General features: G+C 43.6%; 1 protein-coding gene across 6 annotated transcripts in view; it reads right to left on the bottom strand.

Moving 5' to 3' along the window:
* The window catches only part of PHACTR2 (phosphatase and actin regulator 2), a 142,413-nt gene that overhangs the window by 66,335 nt on the left and 61,765 nt on the right, over positions 1-14,313 (bottom strand). The gene's annotated exons all lie outside the window — the stretch shown is intronic.

Here is a 14,313-nt window from a genome sequence, read left to right as displayed (position 1 = left end):
TTCCCACTCTTGTGAACATTCAAGTACTCGGGACACATATCCAACGTTTCTAGACCCTGCACTCACTTTTCACCCTAGCTGGATGCTGAGCTCCTGGGAGGAACTGCAATTTTCATCCTAGCTGGGACCCTAAAACAGACGGAGGGCATCACACAGCACAGCTCCTGCCCATGCAGGCACTACCCATATGAACGAACGGCAGCCCGATGTAGCAGACCTCCCTTCTCCCTCACATGCACAAAGTACAGAAGGACGTTGCTGGGTACTCACAACGAACCTTTCATACATGGTGCTCACATCACCTAATGTATTCCAGGTAAAAGCCTGAAACCATGATTAAAACATATAGTAAAGTAAAGTACTTTACTATAAGTAAAAGTGAAGATTTCCACATGTGATAGGAGATTTTCTCTATATCAATACCGATATATAATACAAGGGATGTAGGTAAGCACAACAGCACAGCTTACCCAGGTTAGAAAAAATTGCTAGAAAAGCATCATTAACTTTAACTCAATAATTTACTGTCCTAGAAGGAATAAAACTAAATTAAAACCAGTTGTTAACTGGCTCAAACTCCTGTGTAAGATCAGGAATAATATACTAAGGAATAGCAGAGGTATGCATGATGTAACTAACTCAAAGGTTGTTTGGCAAACCTTAGGACATTTGATGCTTTTATGAATAGCGGTCACAGGGAACCAGTTCTATAAGAATTTCTGCTTAAACTAAAACTCTTCAGTTTCATGTCTGTGAACATGTATATGGCCCATATCCACAGGGCCATGTGTTGTCTCCGCATTTTAAAGGCTGCTCTGTAGCCTTTGGACAGGTGTTGGCACGAGGAAGAGCAGCCTGGCTGAGCACCCAGCCAATAATCCACCATAAATTAGCCCCTGCCAGAGCAGCTCAGTGACAGTGGAGCAGCCTACTATAGGATAGGGGGTTTAGGGATTGTGTCGGGGTCCCAGGGAAAACAGGATCCTATTGCAGGCAACACCAGCTCTGAAGAGGATGAAGAACCGTCAAGCGTCACCTCAAAGCTCCCAATCCAAACAGCCTTCTTCCCACTGAGTGCCACCACCGACGCTGCCTTCCTGCTCCAGTCTGCCCCTATGCTAACATTAAACACCTGTCTTTTAAATCACTTGGGAATCAAAGGTTTGAGTGGATTTTTAATTATCTTTCATCCCAACACAAAGAATTTTAAGGCATAACTGCATTTCGGGGGGATGTTTATCTTTGAGAAAAATTAAGGAGGAAAAATAATATATAGCTATACTACAATTATAATACATAGAAAAAAAGCATTACTATATCACATGCATTTTCATCACACTCAGAGGCAGACAAAAGACTACATCTTAATTTACACAAGTGTTAGGAATACTGTGGTTTATCACTAATACTGCACACTTTTATGTAGACTAGCACAGCAGCAAGGGCAGGAGGAAGGAAGCACAGGCGCAGGTAGCCAGGACTGCCCACCAATAGGGCTGCAGAGTGAGACCCAGTCGCTGCTAATAGGGATGTGCATTTCTCTCTGCTGCTCCCTGGGGAGATGGCCAAGCACGGGAAAACAAAATACGAAATATAACATGCCTCTTGCTATTTGTGCAGATGAAAGCTCCTCGTTACCGTAATTACTCTGGAGCATGCAGTTCTACACGCTGGCTTTCGGAAAGGATCTTTGCCTCCACATAATATTTTGACAAGCCTACCCCTGTCACAACTAAAACAATATAGAGCTTAAATCCAGAGCTAAACATATAGTGGCACAATATAAGCTAAATATACAATGGCAGAATACTGTCTTTTGTGTGCTTTGGTCAGGCTGTTGAAAAGAACACAATTATATTTTTATACGAAGTCAAAGTACTTTTTTGGGCATAAGGACAAAACTACTTGCCAGTAGGAACAGGTGAGTAATCAGAGAAAATGCTGGAAGAACAATAACTAAAAAACATTAGTAGCCATTTTTGCATAAGGAAAGTTCTCCTCAATAATCTCACTAACATGCACTTTAATATAGGTGGCTTTCTTTTCATGATATTATAGCAACACAGGAGGAAAGTAAACTGTATTCACAAACATGAAACATTCCATTTACTTCTTATGGCACCTACCCTGAACTGGGGAGACCAGAGCAAATCCCTGCTACTGATGGGGCTCTTAACTCTTATGCTAAAGCCTAACTTATTCTACAACTGGGGAGCTCTGGTGAGCATTGCTCCATCTTTCAGCTTCTCTCATGTCCGCTGACTTCATGTATCCATCCTCGAACTGCAAACAGTTCTCTATGTCTAAGCCTGGTTACCGCTACCAGAGCTCTGGCTTCTCTATTTTAACAGAAAAGAGATGCGAAATCATCACAGCTTTCTTGAAAATTGCACTACAGAAATTTACAGCAAAATACAATGTAAACAATGATGTGATGCTAAAAATTTTTGCAAGTATATGTGACTGTACACATATGCGTATCTCTCAGTGGGACTTCAGTCATAATTCTTGGGTTAGAAAATAATGTTCCTGTAAATATGTCAGAAAAAAGAATCAATATGATCCCAACAATAACTGCATTGAGATATACTGATAGTTGGCCTTCTCACATAACATCACAGCAAGCTGCTGTCTAGAAAGGGCTGCTGCAAGTCCTTATAAAGACTCTTAACTTTGCTACCCGTGTCCTTGAAGGATCACCTCTTGTACCACCCACAGCATTATTTGAACTTGCCTCCCTTCTCTCTCACCCCAAACACACTTTTATTTTCATCCCTCAAAAATGTTATTTTTGTGTTTGTTTCCAAACTTCTGCCACAACCCCATATGCAAAAAAAAAAAAAAGCCAAAAATGGCAGGCACAAAGACAGAATTTTAAAGAAATACACAGAGTAAGATGAAACAAACCTCTCTAGGTTTGCCAGGTTTCCCCACATTGACATCTGGGTATGTAAGTAATTCCTTAAACAACAAAGAATGGTCTCCATGCTGGTATTTTTTTTTTTTTTTATGAGATTGAACTGCCTGGTATTTATTTGTTTTTAAGAAATAGCTAATTTAATTGGCTCTGCTGCTTCTGTTCTTCCTCCACCCTTCCCTCACTCTCACATAGAATTTACTGCATAAAGAAGTAAAAAAAGTTAAACTGGAAGAAAGAAACCTCTGGCCTCATATATACAGACGGTGTATCAATTCTTAAGGGGTTAAAAAAATCGATCTGTGCTATCAGATACTTCTGTGCTGATGAAAAGATACTGGCACTCAGTTCTGCTTTGCTGTTACACATCCCCCTGAAACAATCCCTTGGGGAAAAGCCAGGTTGCCAAATATGCTAAAGGGTAGTATTCCCATCCCAGGACTGTCAGGTTGTAACAATGCTATCTGCTAAACCACAGACAAGCAGGGTCCGAGGAGGCTGTTCCCCTCAATAAACAAAATGAGTAGTTAGCCACAGCACCGGGTTAACCCACCAGCTGTATGCCTCCACCACAGTGAACTCAACAAAGGACATAATTTGGGATTGGGTTTTTTTTTGTTCATTTCACCTTCTAGGGATGTTTGTCTTCTGTGGTTGAGGAAAAGTGAGAAAGAAATGTTTTCTCTACAAACCAATCTCTTAAGGCTGGCTGAAAAATAAAAACAGAAAATCCAAGGCCTGACTTTATTCATTTGTGCCCACTTAGTTATTTGGTGTATGGCTTTCAGGTCTGGCATGCTCCATCATTGTCATTCCCGAGGTGAGGGCATCACAATATGTAACTAATCACACACGACCATCCTCAGGACTGATTAATGTTCACAGAGGAGTTCGGAGTTGGGAGACACAAACCCTCCCAGATCATGCCAGGGTGATAAGCTTGGCCTTTATTCTTTATTATGCAACACGATAGTATTGGCCAACAAAAGGAGGCTTTAAAAGCCAAGCATCACGGTCACGTAGTTTCTGCAATGCTTTGTAGTTGACATCTCTCTCTTTCTCCTGCTGGCTCATGTACCACTACTCTCTATGACTTTGTCCTCCAGCTAAAGTGTAGACCATTTTTCATTTCCGCTTGGTCCTTGTCCAGCTCTTGACAAACTGGCTTTATCCACAATCTTTATTTGACCATTCCATTGTTTACTGTCTCACACAGACACTCTTTCATATCTCACCATTGGGCATTAGATATTTTTTTCATACTCTTATTTCCATGTCTCAAAAGCAGCGATACTCAAGTAAGAAATAACAATAGCATCTCCCTCTCAAGAAATCAAATCTGCCGTCTTCCAAAACTTCATTTCAAGAATTTAAGCACAGGAACTACTCTGCAACTAGCACGATTGTTTTAAATGGATTTTTAATACTAATTATTAATACTATTTTTTCCCTTCTTTTTACCAGTCACTTGAAGAGGAGAACCAATCATCAGAAGAGGAGAACCAATCATGAGAAGAGGAGAATCATGCATGGTTCTATAATGTATAGCACAAGCAAACCACTACACCCTTCTCTGTTTCAACATAAAAGAGGCCAGATTAGAAGTGCACTACAACACTGCTTCACATTTTCAGAACATGAATATTCTTAGTATCTGTGCCAAAACCAACACTTCCTTCCCCTCAGAAATGCAATAAATCTATAAAACTCCAAGAAACAAACCAGTAATCTTCAGACACATTGAATGAATTTACAGGAAAGGAAATGCACAGCCAGTTTTGAACTATTACCAATTAAATAAACTATAACACATTACATATGTATAATTTAAACATGTCAAATTTCTTGGCAGTGAACACCTCGGTTTTTTTTTTTCTCCTTGTAAAGACAGCCAGTATCTAAAAATCATTTCCCACTGGCTTACAACTTTAGGTGGTAACATGAGTCCAACTACTTGACTGTATCCTATTCAATCTGTTTCATAAGCATGCGATGGAAGTGTCATTTCTTTGTTGATTCATGCAGGACCAGGGGAAAAAAAGGAAAAAAAAACCGCCTGCAGGAGATTACCTATCAGCCTGGGTAACTTTATACTGTTTTTTATGACATAAATGCTTCAGGTGAGTTGATCTCTGGGGTTATAAGCAAGGAAAGCAACTGGGAGAAAAGTCACAAAATGGACCATCCCTCACTACTCATGGTCACATCATGTTTGTAAATCAGGGCGCTGTTGGATTGGTGAATATCACTGGTTTGGTGCCCAAGCACTAGAAATCTCTGTGCAGCCCTTAGTAGAGGTGGGAGATCAACAAGCCAAACTGAGGCTTACCAGGGCCTCGTGGACAAACACTGGTTGGAAGTAATCATCTCAGGCTCCCTACAGTATCTGCAAAAACTCATTTGAGGCACAGGTGGGTATAACCTAGGGCTACAACACTGGGACTCTTCCATGAACCGCTATGCCTTTTGGAATTCGGGCAGCAGCACACACTGATTTATATTAGTATCTGGGACACATCAGCAGAGGCCAGTTTGCTGAGGGTGCAGATGCAGACACTGGCACATGGCTCTGGCTTTCCAGCTCCTGGTTTGAGAAGGAAGATCCCTGATGAATCCAACTGCAGCTGGCTGAGCTGGAGCGCAGAGCCTGGCTCTTACTGCTGTTCCTTTAACGTGCCATCCTCTACGGTGGCCTCCCATGAAGTTCCCTGGGCATTCAGACCAAGTTTCACCCATGAGAAGTGCTATTTTACTTAGCTCAGGTGGTTACCAAACAGAAGTTGGAGTCCGAATCACTTTCTGTTGCCTGCCTTCAGTTTGCAGCCACATAGGCAGAAAGCAAGAAGAGCACTGTGTTCTTCAGCAGAAACAGTCAAGCAAAACAACAATATTTTTAGAGTGCATCAACAAAGTTCTGGGTTGCAAACCACAGAAATACCACCAGGGGCTACAAATCCTCAGTCAAGAGTTAATTTCCTGAGCTGAAGCTTCAAGCAATAAAGAAAAAGTCTTAAGCCTGAAACAGAGAACCTGTGCAACTTCCAAGTCTTGTCAGCAATGGCTTATGCTGGGAATGTAAATTATACAATCTCTGTGAAAAAAATCAAGTTTCACAGCATATCAGTCATCCTAATTGTGCACAATACCTATTTAGCTTACATCAATAAACATTAAGAGATCGTCTGTACTTTTCATGACAAAGTTCACATATTACAATCCAAAACAAAACGGGGAGAAAAAACAAACCTGAAAGAGAGGACACTCAGAATCATAGAATTGTTTGGTTGGAAAAGACCTTTGAGATCATCAAGTCCAACCTGTCGACTACTAAACCACATCTGTGAGCATTTCATCTACCCATCTCTTAAACACTGAGAGGGATGGTGACCCCACCCCCTCCCTGGGCAGCCCCTGCTAGTACCTAAGAACCCTGTGGTGAAGAAATTTTTCAAGATGTCTAATCTGAACCTCCCCTGGCACAACTCCAGGCCATTCCCTCTTGTCCTGCCATCTGTCATTTGGGAGAACAGACCAACACCCACCTCTCTACAACCTCCTTTCAGGTAGCTGCAGTCAGTGACAAGGTCTCCCGACAGCCTCCTTTTCTCCAGGCTAAACAACCCCAGTTCCCTCAGCTGCTCCTCATAAAACTTCTTCTCCAGCCCTTTTACCAGCCTCACTGCCCTTCTCTGGACACACTCCAGTACTTCAATGTCTTTCTTGGTGTGAGGGACCCAAAACTGAGCACAGAATTTGAGGTGCAGCCTCACCAGTGCTGAGACAGGGGCAGAATCACCTCCCTGGTCCTGCTGGCCATGCTGTTTCTGATACAGGCTGAGATGCTGTTGGCCCTCTTGGCCACCTGGGCACACTGCTGGCTCATGTTCAGCTGGCTGTCAACCAAATCCCCCTCAGGTCCTTCTCTGCCAGGCAGCTTTCCACTATTCCCCAAGCCTGTTGCACTGCACAGGGCTGTGGTGTCCCAAGTGCAGGACTCTGCACTTGGCCTTGCTGAACCTCATCCCATTGGTCTCAGCCCATTGATTCAGCCTGTTCAGATCCATCTGTAGAGCCACCCTACCCTCAAGCAGATTGACACTTCCTCTCAGTACTGTTAACCAAATGATTATGGTCAGAGACAATAGAAAACAGTCCCTCTTCAGACAACAGTTCATACACCACCTTGATGTTCACACTGACCTTCCTACCTAGTTCCTACTGACTTATTTCTATCATCCAACATTGTAGGAAATAACACACTCTGGAGACTCGTTGCAATTTTGCATTTGCCCAAAAATAACATTTGACAGTCTAGGGGTGGAGAGTTCACCTAAGAGGGGATATAAATGACTTGGTTTGGTTTTTTGCCTTTGATTTTGTCTATGAGGTGTAAAATAAAATAAAAAAAACCAAACCTCAGGGTCTGCCCACCTTCCCTTTTGGTGGTTTGTACACATATTTTCTTCTTCAGTTTTGCACATATTTTTCACATCAATATCTTTATGCACCTTGAACCTAGACCTGGCCGATGGCTATGCAGCAACATTAACAAAACTGAAGTCCGTTGACTCAGGGTCACAGACAAAACTGAACTGCGTCTTCCCCAATACATATCTATGCTCTGGCTGCTGTCCCAGCTGGAGCCAGCATAGCTCTCCAGGATCTGCCAGAGCAAAACAGACCAGAGCCACCACTGTCTGTTACTAGAGCCATTTTATTGTCACCAGTAAACAGCCTCCCTCTCTTTTTTCCTGTGCCTAATACTGGCTCTGCCCAGAGCTACTCGAATGAAAATCCCTCTGCTGCACACTCGTGATCCCCATCACGAAAAACACAGGATCATGAATCCCCCTTATGTCAATTAGAGAGGGCAGCAAATGGACACATCAGAAATTACTTCTCCGTATGGGACTGAATGGCAGCTGTTTGGGGCATGCTGTGGATCAGAAATATCTTTCTTACCACTGTTACAATCTAAGTACAATGGGCAGAAATAAGTTCTGGAAGCAGGCTGTTTGTCAAAGTATTTTTTAAAGACCCACCAGTGATTGAGCCAAGGCATTAAGTACACTCTATTTTTTAATCATCAAAATTATGTTTCAAAACAATGAAGTTATAAATAAATCCCAACCCAGCACTGATTCAGAAATACTTTTTTCAGCAATGTCACTGTTTGTTCCTTTTTTAAGTCTCAAAAAGCACCAGCACCCAAAATGAATAAAGGACAACTTTAAGTAGGCAAAAATATATAAAGACAAATATAAATATCCAAGTCCTGTCTGCTTTTAGTAGGTGAGACTGTGATGTGGCTCGAACACTAATGAGGACTTGGGAGCTCTTTGGTTTCCTCTTGCCTATGTCTTAGGTGCTGTCCCATATCCTTGTGCTCAGTTTTCCCATTTAAATCAAGGAATATTATAAAAAGGAAAGTGTTTTGAAATCTGTCACAGAACAGTCTGCTTAAGGACAAGGCGATATTACCCAAGAGCAGTAGGAAAGCTGAAGATGAGGATCTAGGAAAGGACAACTGATCCAAGGGGTGGCTGAGATCCAGCAGAGTGGAGTCAGTTGTCACTGGGGCTTAGCACAGGGGGCTCAGGAGGAAATGAGATCTCCCATAAGCTTTTCATCTGAGGGAAGTATCACAGTGGTCATCTGAGAAGACAATCCTACAGAAACTCAGCCCACACTGACCTCCCCGAAGCCAGCTCCTGTTCTCCTCATGGCACATGAGGAAGCTGATGATTAACGCTGGGAACAGGTGATTAGTGGCTACCAAACATCAGTGTGTGAAGGCATCTCAGCCAGCATACCTGAAATGAAAGGTCACATACCCTGGCAGCTAAACAAGGAGAATTCCTGGTCATTCTCACAGTGAGAAGTTGTGAGACACTGACCTGGGACCTGTTGAGTATTTGTAAATGAGGCCTTCATTTACACACACGTCTTCCTGTGGTGTGGCAGGCCCTTCATGTCCTTACAAGCTCTCTGGTCTTGGCCATGCCCTTAGTGAAGGCTCAGATTGCAGCTCCCACTGCAGTGAGTTACTGCTGCAGCTGAGGAGCTCAGTCTGGGCCAAATGGCAGCAACTGGTAAGGCATCTGGGGTGCAGTTCTGCTCTGGCAAATCATAGAGTATACACAGCACCCATGAACAAAGAAATACATTTTTATATTTGATAAATGTGTTATATTTTAAAGTGTGTACAATTTTTTCTCTGTAAATACTGATTTATTCCACATGCTCACACTTGGACTCTCACCAACAGTACAAATCAGAATCACAGTTTTGGGTGCAGAAACCTACATTTTCAGTAGCTGCTATTACTTTTGATATTTCAGCTCAAGACACACAAGAACCAACTTCTTTTAAAAGAGCTTTTACAGTTCCCATTAGCAGCAGACAAATTTGTGGCTACCCATTCTGCCTGAAAACATTTGATTTTTATGCTTTTGACTAGGTATCAAAAATAGCCACTCAATCGGCTCAAAGTCTAGGGCAAACTGTCTACTTAACTAATTCAAATTCTGGAGCTGTCACAATTGCAGCCCCATATGACAACACTGGTAGGATGAGGAAAAAGTTTCATATGCTGAAGATCCACAAAAACTGAAAAGTTTTGGATGTAAATTTAGCAGCAACTGAAAACAGAGTTCCCTTCTTATAACTCTTCCATAACTTACAAAAGCATAAAGAAGGGGAAAAAACGGAATGGGATTTCCAATGCAGGGAACAAGGGTTCAGCCTCAAAGCACCCAAGCAATTTAAACCTCAGGAAAAAATAAGGAAGATAAGGCTCTCTGCCCAGAACTTCATTCACAGCTGTAGACAAGTAATTTAGCGCTTCACTTCAAATGGGACTTGACATTTCAGCTCAATATCTCTTTCAGCTCAATATCTTTTCACTCTTTCAAGTGCACAAATAACTGAAATTACCAGCTAACAGGTGTGTTGCGAGTAGCTCACCACACCTGTAGAAGCATTAAGATGCCCTCCTGAGATGTCAAAGTTCTTCCACTTTTGAAAGCAAGAGAAGCTGGAGGAGAAAAACCAACTTCATTTTTTTTTTTCTCATTAAGAATCGTTACTGTAAGGGCTTGTCTGCACATTCAGAATCATAGCGGACTGAGTCAGGATGAGAATTTAGTAGCTCAGTATCTCCATGTCCAGCTCCCTCAGTAACAGAACTGCCCGCTCCAGAACTGCACCCCTAGTAAGGGTCACAAGTAGCTACCACCAAAGAGCCCTACTGGAATAACTTCCCTTCCTAGACAAGTCCTGAAATTACTGTGCTCATAACCAATTAGTTTGTTTATCAGCTACTGAAACAAATATTAGCTTTTCACTTAATTTCAGGATTAAGATAAGGTGGCCCATTTAAGGCAATTACAATTCCTCCACAGAGACACAGGTGAAGGTGCCGTTTTCTTGTCAATGAACAGGAAATCCCCTAAAGCCAAGAGAAATGAAAAAGAGCAGTCTGAGAAACATGCTTACTTCTGACCTATGATAATCATCTCACTGAGTGCCAAGTTCAACAAACAACAGGATCCTACCAGTGACTGCTTTCATCTCATAGCGGGAGCTGGGTGGGAAATGCTTTTCCTGTGTTGTCAAAGTACATTTTCATGTCCTTGAAAAAACTTTGGGTCTGTAACAGGATGAAACACAAGTCTGACAATCTGTGCTCTGTTTCTGTAAAATGTATACGACAAGAGGAACTACTGCCCATCACAGTGTAAACAGGCCCATGGATCATGTACTTGGTGCTGCAGTCAGCACAGTGCTCTGACCCCAGTCTGCCCTGCTGAGTGTCCCAGGCAAGAGGTTCATGGGACCTTCCCTGTGCAGCTTGTCCCTCCCTTCCACACATACCCTGCTGTGTTCCACAGACTCCACACCAAGCAGCCTGAGCTGTTCCTAAAAACGCTGGTGGGTCTGTTTTTACCACAAGTTTAATTTTCGACAAAGTATCGCTACTTGAGGAACAACAAAAATCTTCTGCCACCTAGCACTCAAAAGAAGACCAAGTTATCTTCCCTATATGCTGATCATGCTTGCACTTGAGGACTTGGCTGTTTCCCAGTACTGTGGCTAGTACTGGTGCTAAACTACCAAAGAACAGATTAAAAAAAAACCAACGCAAACAACCAAACAACCAAACAAAAAAAACCCAAAGAGTGAAAAAAGTGCACAGCTCTGCTGCCTTTTGATAAGCTGTAGACCAGAAAGCAGAAGTGATAACCTCTGCATATGACAGCTGATAACCCCCAAAAGCACTAAACTCCAGCCAAAAAATGGGAAGAAAGCACGCTAATCAAGTCCTGCAAGGCATGGGAAAATCACAGAAGAGGAAGGAAGATGAACAAGGACAGAACACACTCCTCTTTTTCCATGTATCAGTATTGCCTACAATTTTTTCCCAAGACCCTCTTGCAATCACTGTTTGTTCATATTTCCTAAACATTACAAGTAACAAGCAAGCTCTAGAAAAGTAATCTAAAACACTAAAAAGCTGGAACAGAAGAGAAAGAGCAAAGGATTGCCTGCTGGGTGTCCAAAGGCAGCAAAGACCAGCTTTGCTCCCCCCATCTACCACTCACAATTATGAGAAGTGACTAAAGCCCTGATCCTCCTGTCCACAATACTTCAACATCCGCTCACCAACAGCTGATGGCAAACTCTAGATAGAGAGCATTGCTACTAAACTACCATCATGCATGAAAATCTAATTCTTCCTCTTTACAGGCACTATAATCTTCCTGGTATGAGCATATATTTGCCCAGTCGAGAAGGACTATTGAGTTTTATGGCTAGACTTCAGTCTTGCACTTAACCTAATGGGAAATCACCACTAGGACTCTGGTCTGTTTAAGTACTTCAGTATATATCTCTCTTTCCAAGAGTAAAGCCTTTCATTTAAAGTAAAATTTAAAAAAACACAGAGGACATTAGCTGGGGTTCATACTATGTATCATATTGTGTATGTATTTTATCTTTTCTAACACTGACTTTCAGGAAAATCTTTTATTTCAGTTTTCTACATGAAATCATGTTTACCTTCTCAGTCCACCTGAAAGCCACACAGAAATTTACTAGTGATGCCCCCCCCTGCACTCAGCATGGGCAAAGCGAGGACCAGGGGGCACGATCTGAGCCCTTGCAGGCTGGCATGGCTGGGGAAAAAAAAGGGAGCAAAGAGGCAAGTGACTTCTCACAGCTGCTTTTGTGTGGCTCACTGGGGATCTGAATGCACTATTGATTCCATAGCACTAAAACAGATTTGTAGCCCCTGTGTGTGCAAGACAGGGATCTCCTTCTACTCTAATCTCTAGCAGCTGTCAAAGACCGAAATGACTTGTAATTGGCCGGCACGCAAAATCAATGAAGACTTTAGGGCTGCTTGCCTAAGGGGCAACCCATCTGAACTGGAGGAACCAATGGAAGCCGTTTTCCTGCCCTGATCAGAGTGAGACAGAGTCTCTCAAACTTTGCAATGTTTTAAGCATCCAGACCATACCTCTGCAGCAGACTAGAGAAAATAAATAACCAAACCCCATCAACTCACGCCACCCAGAAACCTACCTGCCCCCATGGTTTCTTGTTGAGGATACATTTTCAACAAGACTGAAAGTGCCATGGGACTGCTCTTCTGTGAAACCCACCAGATGCACTACTACCAGTGTCTCATCACAACGGTGATAACTCTTAAAATGGTGATAACTAGGATTTATTTGGCAGTATTGAGGTAGCAATCCCATAATTTACATCTTCAGAGAACTGTCTCTTAATGGTCCTTAGTTTCAGTTAGGAAAGAATTTAAGGGTAATTTTTTTTCTTTAACTAAAACTGGAAATCCAGTCCAATTATCATCCATCATGATTCTGCTGAGGGAAAACAGGCAACACAGATATCAGTTAGTCAAGACTCAGCACCTATCCCAAGCAAAATACCCTCACAATAGACTTTTGCACATAAGAATTCGGACACTTTTTTGTACAGGAAGTTGAACAAAAGCTTTGAATAGGTGCATCTGTTTCCTTACATCTGTTTCCCAATGCCTACCTTGATATAATTCTAATCTGCTGACTGAAACCTTCAACAGGGTGATGAAATTTTTTGGAAATGGTCAAATTTCTCTTTCATGCAATGCATGAAAGGAGAAGAACTCACCCAAGATTTGACTAGGATGGTATGACTGGAAAGCTGTACCACCAGCAACATAATGGAACTTTTCTAGAAACGTGTTATTACTGAAACTATTCTTTGAAACACCCGTGAAGAAAAAAAAAAGGGGGGGGCAGAAAGTTTGTTTCAGTGTCTCCTATTTGACAAAACATTCCTGCATTAACAACTATAAGCAAATTAAGAATACAGTTCAGCCTCCAGAATTGAAGTCTACAACAGGATTTGCTCTTTTTTCTTTTTAAATGGATGCAAAGGAAGCAGGCGCTGAGGAAAAACATGCGTGCAGTGACATTTTCGCAGGAAACTTCCAACCTCACTGGAGTTAATTTCGATTCTACATCCCGTTATTGTGGGAAGAAACCTGCTCTGTTTTTCAGCAACTACAACACACGGGGTTATGCTAACTTGTCTCCAAACAGTATTCCCAAGTAGTGCATTATTATATTTAAAAACTCGCAAACAGCTAAGGCTGCTGTACAGAGGGCAGGTGGGGGGGGGGGGGGGGGGGGGGGGGGATTGTTTCACTCACACGTTACTTATTTATTTTCAACAGTCCGCTTGCACGTAAAATGTCCCAGAGCCAAAAAAACCACATGGGCGGGTTACTAGCCGTGCTGCTGGGCGAGGCGCCAGAGCTCCTTTCCTTCCCCCTTTTCCTCCCGCTTCGTACTTATTCATTAAAGGAGGGGGGGGAAGGAGCCCCGAGCCCCCAGGGGTGGGGGGACGACGACACAGGGCAGTCGCGCTCGGAGGGAACAGCCGGGCGGCAGCGCCCCGGGACCAGGGGCTGTTCCGCTCCCCCGGCCTCGCTCCCCGTGGCCGGACAACCCCCGTCCTCGCTGCACCCCGGGCCCTGTCCCGCTGCCGAACGCTCCCTGCCCTCCCTGATCCTCGCCGCCGGCTGCCCCCGTCCTCGCTGCCCCTCAGCCCCGCTCCCCGACACCCTTCGTCCTCGCGGCGCTCCTGCCCCGCTCCTCGACGCCCCCCGCCCTCGCTGCACCCCAGCCCCGGTGCCGGACACCCTTCGTCTTCCCTGCGCCCCAGCCCCGCTCCTCGCTGCACCCCAGCCTCGCTCCCCGCTCCTCGCCGCCCCTCGCCCTCGCTTCACCCCGGTTCCCGTCCCGTTACTGGACGCCCCCCACCCTCCCTGGTCCCCGCCGCCGAGTGTCCCCCATCCTCGCTGCCACCCAACCACGCTCCCCGACGCC

The sequence above is a fragment of the Cuculus canorus genome, chromosome 3, assembly GCF_017976375.1.
Source record: "Cuculus canorus isolate bCucCan1 chromosome 3, bCucCan1.pri, whole genome shotgun sequence".
Lineage (NCBI taxonomy): Eukaryota > Metazoa > Chordata > Aves > Cuculiformes > Cuculidae > Cuculus > Cuculus canorus.
Note: the sequence above shows the minus strand (reverse complement) of the source record. Positions and strands in the feature narration are given on the sequence as shown.